General features: G+C 41.9%; 1 non-coding gene across 1 annotated transcript; it reads left to right on the top strand.

Moving 5' to 3' along the window:
- Nucleotides 1-12,839: 12,839 nt before the first annotated feature.
- On the top strand, nt 12,840-12,946 carry LOC141715909 (small nucleolar RNA R71). Its single transcript, XR_012572651.1, has one exon. It is a non-coding gene; the product is annotated as a small nucleolar RNA R71 (small nucleolar RNA).
- The last annotated feature ends 2,395 nt before the right edge of the window (nt 12,947-15,341 follow it).

Here is a 15,341-nt window from a genome sequence, read left to right as displayed (position 1 = left end):
AAAATACTATTCATAAGGGTTACAAAAAGTTCAAAATTTTTGGGGTTATTACAATTACTGTCTGAATCTTGAATCCTTCTGGACTTTCGAGTATGAGTTCGGCTCCCGATCTCTCGCTTGTTGAAGAACCATCTACCTTTAAGGTCCAGGCTCCCAGACTTGTATCCTTTTTTGGCTCCTGATCCATGTCCATTGGTTCCGGTTGTTCTTCTGGGAAGTTGCATTCGATTATGAAATCCGTAAGTGCTTGAGCTTTGATGGCAGTCCTGGGAATGAAGTTTAAATTGAACTAGATCAACTCCACATCCCAATTGACAAGTCTTCCCGAGACATCTGGCTTGTGAATTATTTTCCTTAGTGGTTGATTTGTCACTACTCTGATTTCCCTCCCTTGGAAGTAGTGCCTGAGTTTTCTTGAAGTTGTGACTAAGGCAAAGGCGAACTTCTCCAATATTGGATATCTTGTTTCTGCATCTTTTAAGACTTGGCTTACATAGTAGACTGGTTGTTGTGTTCCATTCTCCTCCCTGATTAGGGCAGCTCCTACAGCTTGTGCTCTTGCTGACAAGTATAAGTAGAGAGGCTCTCCTTGTTGAGCTTTAGTTAGGACTGGTGGCTGAGAGAGGTAGTACTTGATTTCATCGAATGCCTTTTGGCACTCCGGATTCCAGTTCACCTCTTTTTTGTTGGTTGCTCCTTTGAGTAAATCAAAGAATAGTAGGCACCTCTCTGCTAGTTTTGAGACAAATCTCCTGAGTGCTGCTAAGGATCCTGCTAGCTTCTACACATCTTTTTGGGTCCTGGGAGCTTTCATCTCTTGGATGGCTTTTATTTTCTCCGAATTCGCTTCTATGCCTCTGTTGCTGATCACGAATCCTAAAATCTTGCCTGCTCCTACTCCGAAGGTGCATTTCTCCGGATTCAGTTTGAGTTGGTTCTTTCTTAGGTTGTCAAAGCACACCTTCAGGTCTTCTACATGTCCTGGTATGGTTGTTGATTTGGAAATCATGTCATCAACATAGCATTCCAAGTTCCTCCCAATCTGGGATTTGAATATTTTGTTCATGGCTCTTTGGTAAGTGGATCCTGCGCTGGTAAGTTCAAAGGGTAGCATCACATAAGCATAGACTGCTCTGTGAGTTATGAATACTGTCTTGGGGATGTCCTTTGGGTTCATCTTTATCTAGTTGTATCCGGAGAAGGCGTCCATGAAACTTAGCATGATGTGTCCGGAGGTGGCATCTATCAGTTGATCAATATTTGGGAGAGGATACGGGTCCTTCGGGCATGCATCATTCAGATCAGTGTAGTCCACACACATTCTCCATATGCCATTGGACTTCTTCACCATGACCACATTAGCTAGTCACTCCAGATATTTGATTTTTTTGATGATTCCTGCTTTGAGTAGCTTTTCCACTTCTTCGTCAATGGCTTTTTGCCTCTCCGGGGCAAAGTTTCTTCTCTTCTGTTTGACTGGTTTCTGTTGGGGTTGACATCCAAGCTGTGCATTGCTATGGACTCATGTAGTCCTGGCATGTCTCTTGGACTCCAGGCAAAAACATCTTTGTACTCCCGGAGCAATGATACTAATCCCTCCTTGAAGGACTCCTCGAGTCCTGACCCAACTTTCACTTTTTTGCTAGAATTGCTTTCATCTACCTGGACTTCTTCTGTTTCGACTACGGCTTCAATTTTTGCTTGCTCTTTGTTTGAAACCATTTGATGGATTCGGGCTTCAGAGTTCTTCTTCAGATAGAAGTTTACTTTTTCAAGTTCCTTGGTTACTTGCATGGTAGGACTAGCTCGGTCTAGGACTTGATTTGCCTTGTCCACTACCATGACTTGGTTGCTTGCCAGTCCTTCTGGACTTGTTTTGTTTGCTTCTTCCCGTGTCCGGGGTCGGTGCTTCTTCATGCTTTGTTGTTTGCGGAGGACTGTAGCCTTCCTTTTGTTATCTTGATGGGTTTCCGCCATAACTAACCCCTGGTTGTAGCATGTTTCAGCAACTCCATAATCTCCTTTTATCTCCCCGACTCCTGTCAGGGTTGGGAACTTGACCTTGAGATGGGAGATTGAAGTTATCGCTTGCATCATGGTTAGAGCTGACTTGCCAATGATTCCGTTGTATGAAGAAGGAGCGTTGATCACATAAAACTTGATGACATGAGTCACTTGGTTAGGAGCAGATCCAAAAATGACTGGCAGATATAGAGTTCCTTGGATCGGGACTAAGTTGTGTCCGAAGCCATAGAGTGGGTCCTCCCGACATTCATTTGAGTGGAGGCTCCCTAACTGCATTCTATCCACTGTGTGCTTGAAGAGAATATTTACCGAGGAGCCGTTGTCTATGAGCATTCTTCTTACTTCGTTATCAAAGATGTCCAGAGTGACAACCAAAGCTGCATTGTGATGAGGGTTGACTCCTTCGTAGTCCTTGCTGCTGAAGGATATCACCAGGTCTGGGAGTGATTGGATTGAGAGCACTTCTTCAGCCGAAGTCTGGGCTCCGGGGTGGGGAGTAGGATCCACCTAGGACCACATTGACTATATTCTTTCCTCTCTTCTATGCTTCCCCTTTGTTGTCCCGAACTAAGTACTTATTCATGTTCTCCTTCTTCACTTGGTCCTCAAGGAAGTACTTGAGTGATAAGCAGTTCTCAGTCTTGTGGCCATGGGTCTCGTGGTAACCACACTGCCTATTGTAAGGCCTACTCTCCGGAGGAGTTTGCATTGGTTTCGGAGGATAATAGAGAGGCTTATCTTTTACCTCTTACAAGATTTCTTCCCAGGTCATGTTGAGAGGAGTCCAGTCCGGCTCTTGTTTCGGCTCCGGGGGTTGCTTCGCGGGTCCTGGGTCACTGCTCGACTCCTTCTTAGGACCAAGTCTCTGGAAAACTGGAGTAGTTTTTCTTTTTGGCTTTGGTTGCTTTGCTTGAATTTCTTATCCTGATGGTAACCCCCTTTCGGTCGGTTATCAGTGTTTTTACTCCTAGACCCCCCATTCCGGGTCATCCTCATTTCCTAGAGCAGATCTGTTTCCTTAATGAATCTGGCAGCCATAGAGTAGGCTGCTGCCAGACTTTGCGGCTCCTTATTGATTAGCTCCACTATATATCTCTCATTGTGCTCTGGGTCCAAGTTTCTCCTGAAAATGCTTAAAGCTTCCCTCTCATCCAAACTTGAAACTTTATTGATTGTTTCCTGGAACCGGCGCATATATGCAGAGAGGGACTCATTGTCATGCTGCCAGATTATCTCTAGGTGACACATGTGCATTTCATGCATTTTGTTTGTCCGAAATCTCCGAAGGAAGGAGGCTCGAAATTCCTTCCAAGAGTGGATGTTGCGGGAGGGGATTCTGCTGAACCATCTCTCGGCCCCTCCCTTAAGAGTTAAAGTGAAGAAACTTGATTTCGTTAAGTCGTTGTAGTAATATATTTGCGCTATCTGCTCAAAGTAGTTCAAGTGCTCCTCCGGGTCTCCTAGTCCATCGAAGGAGTCAAAGTTGTAATGCTTCAAGTTCCGCTGCCGGGGAATGGCTTCCAAGGAATAACTGAAAGGAGTTAACGTTTCTCCAATTTCCACTCCTAAATCTCTGTCCATCTTTCTCTGCAGTTCATAGATCATATCTTTCAGGTCCTTCTGCTTCTCTTCTTCTTCATCATCAGAAATAAGCTCCGGAGTAGGATCTCTCCGGGTTCTTTTGCTCCTTTGCTTGGCCAGTAGCTTTTCTACTTCTAACTGTATTCTCTTTTGGATTTTTAGCTCAAGTTTTGCTTCTTCTTCTTTCCTGATTTGCTCCCGGACCTCTTCCAACTTTCTCTGCTTAGCAGCTTCTGCTTCTTTCTTGCTTTGATCTTTTTTGCTTTTCTTTCCTTTGGTTCCAATTCGATCAAACACAGATCTCTTCGATTGCTAGGAGTCCCCGAACTCCTCCGGTTCCTCCTAGAGTTCGGCTTCTTCTTGGAGCCGGGTCTGCTCCTGTCTGTATAGCCTGATTGCTTCTGCTAGTTCATCACTTGTAAGGTTGGTCATGTGCTCTTCGGCTACTGGAATGTTGGTGTACTTGTACTGATTGATCTCTATGAGGGTCCTGACATCCCTGGTGTTTACAATTCTCTCCACTACAGGAGTGTGTAGTGGCTGCTCCTGGAATGTTTCTCTCTCGGCTCCTGGGTCAAGGGCCTGGGAGTGGTCCAGCTCCTGGACCTGAGCACTAGTAGATGGTCTCCCAGAGGTATTCTTTCCTGGTCTTGCCATTTCTCAACAATACCAACAACAAATAACAACAATATGCTATAGAGAATATCGGTCTAAGGTTGCTTTATGAAATTTGCAGAAACTACCCAGAATAATAACAAACACTAACAAATAGATTCCTAGGAGCAGTTTAAACAATTTCCTGGGACTACTCAATGATGTAGTGTAACGCAAATGCCATATTCAAACTAGAGCAAAAACGATTAAAACTAACGATAGCTCACACAAACGTGGCTTAAATCAACAAAATGGGCTCACACAAACGTGGCCTAAAATAACGAGCACACACAAACGTGGCCGAAATAAATAACATTCATGCTTATGGAAGAGGTTGGTTGTTTGGGTTCTTATGAGTTGAATAAATGGACTCTTTCAAGAGTTTGTTGATGAAGGTGAATCCAGGGGCACCGAGACCCAAGGATGGAGCGACCCCTCCTTCTAGCGCCAAATGATACCTCCTGGTGGAGGGGCTGCTCCTTCATCGCCGCGCCTGGATCCTTCGCTGCTGTGGTAGGTGTAGCTGCTGTGGGGCTCCTACAAAATAACACCGGGAGGGGGGTTTGGGTCCCTCGGCGCCTCCGGCGTGAGAGTAAGAACTCGCTTTTGAGGAAGATGAATATAGAAAGGAATGAGAGATGGCTGTGTGTGTATATGAGTGTGTAAGAATGATTAACCCCAAAACCTCACCTTCCTGGGCTATTTATATCCCCAGTGTAGGGTTTTGGGGTTGGTACCTTTAAATCGTAGCCGTTGGTTCTGGGAGCGGAGGACACCTGGCTGGAGTGGATGCTTTACACGTGTCAGTGCGGGACTGGCTGAGGAATGTTTTGAGGATCCTCTGACACGTGCCCTGATTATTCCCATGATTGATGTGTGACAGTTGTCCCCATCATGTGCTTGGGCCAACGTCTCACGTGATGGGATTTACCTCATAAGAGAATAAAAAAAGTTTCCTAGTAGAAGGTTAGGCTTGCGGGACTGAGCTGGTTAGGACTGGTAGCATGCAGGACTATTCCTTCCAGGAGCTGTATGGAGTTAGGAGCCTAGGAGTAGCCCTTCAAGGAGCTGTATAGGGTTAGGGGCCTAGGAGTAGTCCTTCCAGGATTATATGGAGTCGGGAGCCTATGAGTAATACTCCTAGGAGATATATGTACTATCAATTATTAAGTCGTATTATTTTGTTTTTAGTTTAAAATAATTTTATTGAAGATTTATTTTCATAAATATTTGAATTGTCTCTAAAATTATTTTTACTATTTTATAATCTTAGTAATTATTTTTAGGAATTTATAAAATTTAGAAGACAATATTTCATCAATTATATATCACTAAATGATTTTCTAATTGTATTAAAGTGTAATTTCAATATTAAATTACAGAATATTTCAAAAATCATGAAACTCATATTTTCTTAAGTTTGGAATATTTCGAGAATTTTAAAATTATTTTGGGAACTTTTCGCGTTTCAAAAATGCTTATTAAATTATGAAATTATATTATTATTACTGAATTATTCTGAGAATTTTAGAATTTATTTAATAATTTTTTGGGTTATTTTCGCCCGCAAGTTATTCATTAAATCGCGTAAAACAAAACGAGAAAAGAGTTTCCAGAGTGATGTAATACGTGTTAATCTTTCAGAACAGGTCTTGATACGTGGCAGTTAATTTGATACGCAATTGCTACGTTTTGAATTTTATACACAATACTCATTCTTAACTTGATTAATCTCTCCCATTTCATTTCTTAATCTCTCATCTTCTCTCTCATCTCTCTCTCATCTCTCTCTTCTTTGCACTATCTCAATCTCTTTTCTCTATATCACTTCCGCTCGGTTCTCTGTAGCTCCTCCCTGTACTCCCTTTTCGTGGTAATTGCCGCTGTTCTTCTTCTTTCCTAGCCTCCTGTTATTGAGTGGCATTTATGACACTTTATAACGCTCCATTAAGCTTTGAATTGGTGTTTTTGAACTCAAGTTATTGGTGTTTTAATGTGTTTTCTAGTTGTATTTGCATTTCAGGCATTAATCCGGAATTCAGGTGAATTAGTATTGATTTTATGCTAATATGGTGTTAGGATGGTGTCCAAGGAATAAAGGATCGTGAAGACCAACTCATTGCAGCCAGAAAAAGAAGAAAAAGAGGTTTTATCCAGAAGGTCGGCGCGCCCGCGCTGTCATAGTGCGTGCCCGTGATTGAGGAACAGAAACACAGGGCGGCCGCGCTGGTCAAGCGCACGGCCGCGCCAGGTCGTGAATTCAGAATCCTGATTCTTGTGGGCTTTTGATTGGATGGACTTCTACTATGCATGGGCTGCTATATATACATAAATAAATCTCAGTTTTTCATAAGGGAACATACCATAGCTAAGGAGAAGGCTTAAGAAGACCGAAGAGCACAATTCAACGAAGGGGAAGAAAATCTAGTTTATACTTGTGATTCTTTGTTTTAAGTTGTAACTTTGGATGCTAGTTTTCTTATTCTTGAACCTTTACTTTTGTTTCAGTACTTGGTTTTATTAAGTATAAAGACTACGTTTATTATACCATGCTTTCATTGGAACCCTGATGATGAGTTCAATCATAGGACTAATCATTATCGTGGGGTTCTAACGGATTTATTTATGGATTTCTTTAGTTAATTTGTTTCAATGCTTAGTGTATAGTGATTGTATGATAACCTAGTATTGGTTGTGCTTATTCGTCTTGTGAGCGTCGCGAACTTATAAGATAGCGTGTTAATCTTTAATGAAGCGAAAGTGAATTTAAGGGTTTAGAACTTGCCATGCTAGCATAGGTTCATGTGATATTGTTATGCATGATTCGTAGGTAATTTTAACCATCTTACTTGCCCTATGTAATCACGAGGAATAACTTGTGCATTAAACTGTTATGTTGTCAAATTCTATAGACATATATGATCTCAACATAATTGGTAGACATATATGATCTCAACATATAGAGAGTAGCACAAATCAAATCCAAGTCAAAATCCTCAGCAGTCTTCTCATTCCAGCTCTCCTCCGTGGGCTTCCTCTATCTCTTCCCAATCGCACGGCGAATCGCCGCTGGTTGATAATCAACCGTCATCCCCCGGACCACAGAATACCCATTCTTCTCGGCCTTCACGTTCGTATAGAACTCGCAAACCACGCCCATCAGCACTGCTTCAGGAGACTCATAAAAAGCTATCCACCCCTTCTCAGCAATCATAGGCAACAACTCACAATCTCTCTCCGATGGCAAAAAGCCCCTCTCCTTCAGAATCGGCTTCCCCAGAAGCCTAGTGTACTCCTCCTCAGTAGCCCTATCATTCAAACGAGGCCTCGCAGTAGTACCCCTCGAAGGATCAGCAGTAGGGACAGTGTTGTTGCTATCAATAGTCCTTGCTCTCTTGGGTGCCATCGAATCTGAATAAAAGTGCTTGAGATTTATGTTTTTATGTTTGGGAGAGAGTTGAAGTGTAGAAAGAGTATGGGAGATATATGGGATAGGTGTATGTTTATATAGGGTATGGATTAGGGTAGAATTTGATTAGGAGTGGGTTTAAGGGTTAAAATCATGGGATAATGGGGAAATAGGTCGTGGGTTAATGGGCTGTATTTTGTTTTTTATTTTTCTGATTTTTTTTGGATTTTTATGAAACTAAAAATTTTTCTCCCAGCCGACCCCTGAGCGGTCGCTCAGGAGGCTACTGGAAAAAAAAATTTCTGGCCCCGTTTTTCTGATTTTTTGTGGTTTTGGATAGGTTATTAACTTCTAAGGGTTCCTGCAACAACAAATCATGGGTTGCCTCCCACGAAGCGCTTCTTTTTCGTCATTAGCTTGACATTGCGTACCGTCCTCAAGTTGACAATAAAATGGCACTAACCACTTCTCGATTTGCCGTGTCCCCATAGTAGTGCTTCAAACTGCTGACCATTAACCTTGAATGCTTGGTCCAGATCATTCTCAAAAATCTCCATCGCTCCATGGGGAAATACAGTTTTGACAATAAAAGGTCCAGACCACCTTGATTTCAACTTCCCAGGAAAAAGTCAGAGACGAGAGTTGAATAAGAGAACTTGTTACCCCGGAACAAATAACTTAGGATGTAGCTTCCTATCGTGCCACCTTTTCACCTTTTCCTTGTACATTTTGTTGTTCTCGTACGCTTGGAGTCGAAATTCATCAAGTTCATTAAGCTGAAGCATTCGCTTCTTTCCAGCTACATCTAGATCCAGGTTCAACTTTTCAACTGCCCAATAGGCCTTATGCTCAAGCTCCGCAGGTAAATGACATCCCTTACCATACACCAGTTGAAACGGGGACATACCAACTGGAGTTTTGTATGCTGTTCTGTAAGCCCAAACAACTTCATCGAGCTTTAAAGACCAATCCTTCCTTGACGGACAAACAACCTTTTCTAGAATGCGGTTGATCCTTCTGTTAGATACTTCCGCTTGACTATTTGTTTGCGGATGATAGGCAGTAGCAACTCGATGATTCACGTTATAACACTGCATCATAGAAGTGAACTTACGGTTGCAGAAATGCGACCCTTCATCACTTATGATTACTCGAGGCGTTCCAAACCTTGTGAAAATCTGCTTATGAAGAAAATTCAACACTGCCTTTGCATCATTTGTCGGTAGAGCTTTGACTTCTACCCATTTTGAGACATAATCGACTGCCAGTAAGATGTACTGATTGTTGCAGGACGAGACAAAAGGCCCCATGAAATTGATTCCCCAAACATCAAAGACCTCGACTTCAAGCATCATATTTAACGGCATCTCATCCTTTCTCGTCAAATTTCCCACTCTTTGGCAACGATCACACCTTAAAACAAATTGATGAGCATCCTTAAACAAGGTAGGCCAGAAAAAACCTGCTTACAGAATACGAGCTACTGTCTTCTCACCACCATAGTGTCCTTCATAAACTGTGGAGTGGCAGTCTCGTAATATCCCCTCTGTCTCACAGAATGGGATACATTTCCTGATGATCTGGTCAGCTCCCTGTCTAAACAAATACGATTCATCCCACATATACCACTTCACCTCATGCAGAAACTTCTTTTTTTGAGCTGTGGTCAAATTAGGAGGCATTATATTGCTAACAAGATAATTCACAATATCTACAAACCATGGCTCTTCCTCCTGAACTGCGAACAACTGCTCATCCAGAAAAGATTCGTTGATCAATGTTTTATCATGTGAAGTAGACTCGGGATTCTCCAATCTAGAGAGATGGTCAGCTACTTGATTCTCAGTACCTTTTCGATCTTTGATCTCTAACTCAAATTCCTGTAGTAAGAGCACCCAACGAATGAGTCTCGGCTTCGAATCCTTCTTGGAAACCAAATAGCGAATGGCCGCATCATCAGTGAATACTGTCACTTTTGTCCCAAGCAGATAAGATCGAAATTTTTCAAAACCAAACACTATAGCCAAGAGCTCCTTCTCAGTAGTGGTGTAGTTCATTTGGGCCCCATTTAAGGTCTTGCTAGCATAATAGACCACATGATAGAGATTATTCTTGCGCTGCCCAAGAACTGCGCCTACCGCATAATCACTCGCATCACACATCATCTCAAAAGGCTATGTCCAATCTGGTGCTGTAATAACTGGTGCAGTGATCAAACTCTTCTTAAGAGTCTCGAATGCCGTCAAACATTCATCATCAAATTTGAAAGCCACATCCTTCTCAAGCAAGTTGCACAGCGGCTTAGATATCTTCGAAAAGTCCTTGATGAAATGCCGATAAAATCCAGCATGACCAAGGAAACTACGGATTCCTTTCACAGAAATAGGTGGTGGAAGATTTTCAATGACTCCCACCTTGGCTTTCTCCACCTCAAGACCCTTGCTAGAGATCTTATTCCCAAGAATGCCTTCACACACCATAAAATGACATTTTTCCCAATTGAGCACCAAATTAGTTTCCACACACCTTTTGAGCACGGCATGAAGATTATTCAAACATTCATTATACGAATTTCCAAAGACGGAGAAGTCGTCCATGAACACCTCGACATTATTGCCAATCATGTCAGAGAATATAGCCATCATACATCTCTGAAAAGTGGTCGGTGCGCCACATAACCCAAACGAAACTCTACTGAAAAGCAAACGTGCCAAATGGACAAGTGAAGGTAGTCTTTTCTTGATCCTCTGGTGCAATACAAATCGGATTATACCCCGAGTAGCCATCCAGAAGACAATAATACTCATGACCAGCCAACCTGTCAAGCATCTGCTCAATAAACGGAAGAGGGAAGTGATCCTTCCTCGTGGCCTTGTTCAACTTTCGGTAGTCCATGCATACTCTCCATCCTGTGACTGTTCGAGTGGGGATGAGCTTGTTCTTCTCATTTTCTACCACAGTAATACCTCTTTTCTTAGGCACACATTGCACGGGGCTCACCCAAGAACTGTCAGAAATAGGATAAATGATTCCTGCATCCAGCCACTTCAGAATTTCTTTCTTCACTACCTCTTTCATGGTAGGATTAAGTCTGTGCTGTTGCTCAACAGTTGGCTTACTACCCTCCTCGAGGAGAATCTTATGCATGCAATATGAAGGGCTGATCCCCTTGATGTCTGTTATGGTCCATCCAATAGCTGATTTGAATTCTCTCAAAATCCTTAAGAGTTTGTCCTCCTCACTACCTGAAAGGTCAGATGCAATAATAACAGGTAATGTAGATGCATCACCAAAAAAAGCATACCTCAAGTGTTCAGGCAATGGCTTAAGATCCAAGGTGGGTGCTTCCTCAATTGATGGTTTGAGCTTTCCTTCAGCATTTTTGAGGTCAGAAGTACCAAGAGATTCAAACGGCATGTCCAGCTTTCGCCTCCAGGGAGAAGCATTAAGATATTATAATTGCTCATTGCCATCCTCATCATCACTGTCAAAATCCCCCACTAAGGCCTTTTCTAATGCATCAGACATTAGCATATGATCGAAATCTAAAGTAACCGCAGAATCAATCAAATCCACTTTTAAGCACTCCTCATCTTCTGTAGGGAATTTCATTGCTTTGAATATATTGAAGGTCACATCCTGATCCTGCACCCTCATTGTAAGTTCACCTTTCTGCACATCTATCAAGGTACGGCCAGTATCCAAGAAAGGTCTTCCCAAGATTATGGGAATCTTCTTATCTTCCTCGAAATCCAGAATAACAAAGTCTGCAGGAAAGAAGAGCTTATCCACCTTGACTAGCACATCCTCCGCTATGCCTCTTGGGTAAGTAATAGAACGATCAGCCAATTATAGAGACATGTAGGTGGGCTTCGGATCAGGCAAATCCAACTTTTTAAAGATCGACAACGGCATCAGATTGATGCTTGCTCCCAAATCGCAAAGGCATTTGTCAAAAGACAACTTGCCAATGGCGCAAGAAATGGTGAAGCTACCTGGATCTTTAAGCTTTGGAGGTAACTTTTGCTGCAGCACAACACTGTATTCTTCCGTTAGAGCAACGGTCTCAAGGTCATCCAGTTTCACCTTCCTTGAAAGAATACTCTTCATAAACTTCGCATAACTAGGCATTTGCTCCAGAGCCTCAGCGAAAGGTATATAGATGTGAAGTTTCTTGAACACCTCCAGAAACTTACCGAACTGCTTATCCAGCTTTTGTTGTTGTAATCTCTTCGGGAAAGGTGGTGGAGGATAGAGCTGTTTCTCCCCTGTATTACCCTCAGGCAGAGTGTGTTCAACAGTAGTCTTCCTTGGTTCCGCCGCTTTCTCCTTTTGCTTAACTTCTTCATCTCCAACTTCAGCTTCTCCTTCTTTTGCCTTTTCAGCATCAGCAACTTTCCAAGATCTTAAGATAATAGCCTTGACTTGCTCTTTAGCTTCCTTCCTGCCTGGCACTTCCGTGTCACTGGGAAGTGTGCCAGTTTGGCGATTGAGCACTGCATTGGCTATTTGACCGATTTGATTTTCCAAGGTCTTGATCGACACCGCCTGACTCTTGCATAACAGCTTAAGTTCCTCAAAATCAGCTCTAGTGGGTGCAGCTGCACCTCCCTGTTGAGGATATGATTGCCTTTGAGCATACTGCTGTGGTTGCTGGAATCCAGGTGGATTGAACTGTTTACTCACACCTTCCTGATATGGTGGCTGAATAGCATTCTGATTATTACCCCGGCTGAAATTGGGATGATTTCTGTTGTTAGGATGATAAGTAGCTGGCACAGGCTGCTGTTGTCACTGATAATTGTTCACATACTGAACAGATTCATTAACAAGAGAACACTGATCCATAGCATGAGAACCTGCACAAAGCTCACAGACCATAGCTATTTGATTGACTCCATAGGTAGCTAGAGAATCGACCTTCATAGACAACGCTTGGAGCTGCGCTGCAATAGCGGTGGCTGCATCAACTTCCAGAATACCTGCTCCCTTCCCAGGCATCATCCTTTGAGTGGGGTTTTGATGCTCATTTGCAGCCATAGTCTCAATAAGATTATAAGCCTCAGTATAGCTTTTGGCCCACAAGGCGCCTCCAGCTGCTGCATCGAGCATGGGCCGAGATTGGGCCCCTAAACCATTATAGAAACCAGTGATCACCATCCAATCGGGCATTCCATGATGTGGACATTTTCTCAACATTTCCTTGTAGCGTTCCCAAGCTTCGCACATAGATTCTGTAGGTTACTGCACAAACTGAGTAAGAGCACTCCTCATAGCAGCAGTCTTGGCCATTGGATAAAACTTCACCAGAAACTTTTGCGCAAGATCTTGCCAAGTAGTGATGGACCCAGCTGGTTCAGAATGTAACCAGTCCTTAGCTTTATCCCTCAGTGAGAATGGAAAAAGCCTCAGCTTGATAGCCTCATCAGTCACACCATTATATTTGAAAGTACTGCAGATCTTGACAAAATTCCTTATGTGCATGTTGAGGTCTTCAGTCGCAGCTCCTCCGAAAGAAACAGAGTTCTGTACCATCTGAATAGTGCCCGGCTTGATTTCAAAGGTGTTAGCTTGGATAGCCGGATGAAGAATGCTTGACTGAATGTCATCAATTTTAGGCCGAGAAAAGTCCATAAGAGCTGGATCTGCCGGAACAATACGATCACCCATGTTTACTGGCTCTTTTTGCTCACTTCCTGAATCCGAATCTTCAAAGTCTATCTTCTCCGGAATATCAAGAACTTCGTCTGTCTCCTCAACTGTATCTAAAGTCCTCTTGCGAGTACGAGAACAAGTTTGTATAAACGCTCGCTAAAGTACCTGAAACACAACCAGAAACAATAAGTAACACGTCTTAATCACTGAGTCCTAACAACCAATGATGGTAAATACATAAACTAAACAAATACGCCGAGTCCCTGACAGCGGCGCCAAAAACTTGTTAAGGCGAAAACATGCACTAATATTCACGCAAGTATACACGTTCGCAAGTAATATAGAATACTTTCCAGTTCGTTCCCACATAGACTCGGACTAATTATGTTCAATTAAACTCATTCACCAATGTATGATTACTTCTCAATGTTAAGACAATAACACTTAGATTTGATTAACTAATTATGAACTATAATTAACTACTAGAATTAAACACTTAATTAACACTTAGAATTAACAATATTAAAACACTCATGAGATCACAACTTCATTACTACTTCCTTCAGTAGTCATTGTTATTACCCTTAGCATGCAACAACTGATGATATTAATCGAATAACACAAAACTGATAAAAGCCAACTTTCATTGTACTAATACCATTCTATCAAACATCCACAATTAAGATAGAAGTTGAATATGCATCAATTATGTTGAGTCCCTATATGTCTACAGAAATTGACAACATAATGATTTAAGAACAAGTTATTCCTTTTGATTACACAGGGCGAATAGAATAGTTAGAGTTACCCACTAATCATGCAGACTCGTACATGAACCTATGCTAGCATGGCAAGTTCTAAATCTCGAGATCCACCTTCGCTTCACAAGAGATTAACACCCTATCTTATATGTTCGCGACGCACATAACACGATTACGCACAACCAATACTAGATATCATACAATCATTACACACTAAGGTATTAAACAACTAACTAAAGAAGTACATAGTAAATCCGTTACGACCCCATGATCACGATTAGCCCATGTTAGCACTCATCGTCATCATGGGTTCATATGAAAACATGATAAATAAACACAAAAGAATAATAACTAAACTAATTATATTAAACCAGAGTATGTCACAAGAGTAAATAGGTTCAAAGCAAAGAAAACTAGCATCCAACGTTACAACGAAATAAAGAATCACAAGAAAATATGCTTCCTCTTCATTGCGATGTGCTAAAACGGTCTTCTTCCTTATCTCCTTCGCTCCTTGATTAATACAACGATCCAACACCCGTGAAACGTCTCTGAAATCTACTTATATAGGAGTCCCATAAAACCCAGATTACTCAGAAGTTGGAAGCCAAACAGAATTAGAAGCCTAAAATATTAAATCTGAAATTACGACCCTGCGCGGCTGCTCAGCAAACTGAGCGGGCGCTCAGCTTCCTGCGCGGCCGCTCAGCATAGCTGAGCGGGCGCTCAGACCCCTTCTGGAAAAATGGTCTGTTTGCTCCGTTTCTTCACTGTAATCTGCTCCTCTCTTCCCACTTGAAATGCTAGACACATGCCAAGGCCTATTATTGATAAATTCTTCCCCTAAATGCAACTAATACCCTGAAATGCAGAAACAATAGAAAAACGCATCAATTACACAAAATACTTGATTTCAAGACACCAATTTAAGCTATTATAAGATGTTCTAAGTGGTATAAAATGCCACTTTGTTAGGGCGAAAACACGCGCTAATATTCACGCAAGTATACGCGTTCGCAAGTAGTATAAGATATAAATCAGATTCGTTCCCACAGAGACTGGTTTAGGTTAAGTTCAATTTATGCACCTATGCAACAATGTATGGTTATCGCTCAATGCTAAGACAAATAACAAATTGGGTTTTTATTAAACTAAGAGATTATACTAAATAACATTAACTAAGAGAATTGAAGTTGAATTACTGTATATGACAAACATGATATCCTAACTTCATTAAATACTTCATTCAATAGCCT

This window comes from Apium graveolens, chromosome 3 (assembly GCF_009905375.1).
Source record: "Apium graveolens cultivar Ventura chromosome 3, ASM990537v1, whole genome shotgun sequence".
Lineage (NCBI taxonomy): Eukaryota > Viridiplantae > Streptophyta > Magnoliopsida > Apiales > Apiaceae > Apium > Apium graveolens.
The sequence above is the reverse complement of the archived record's forward strand: the minus strand, read 5'-3'. Positions and strand labels throughout refer to the sequence as shown.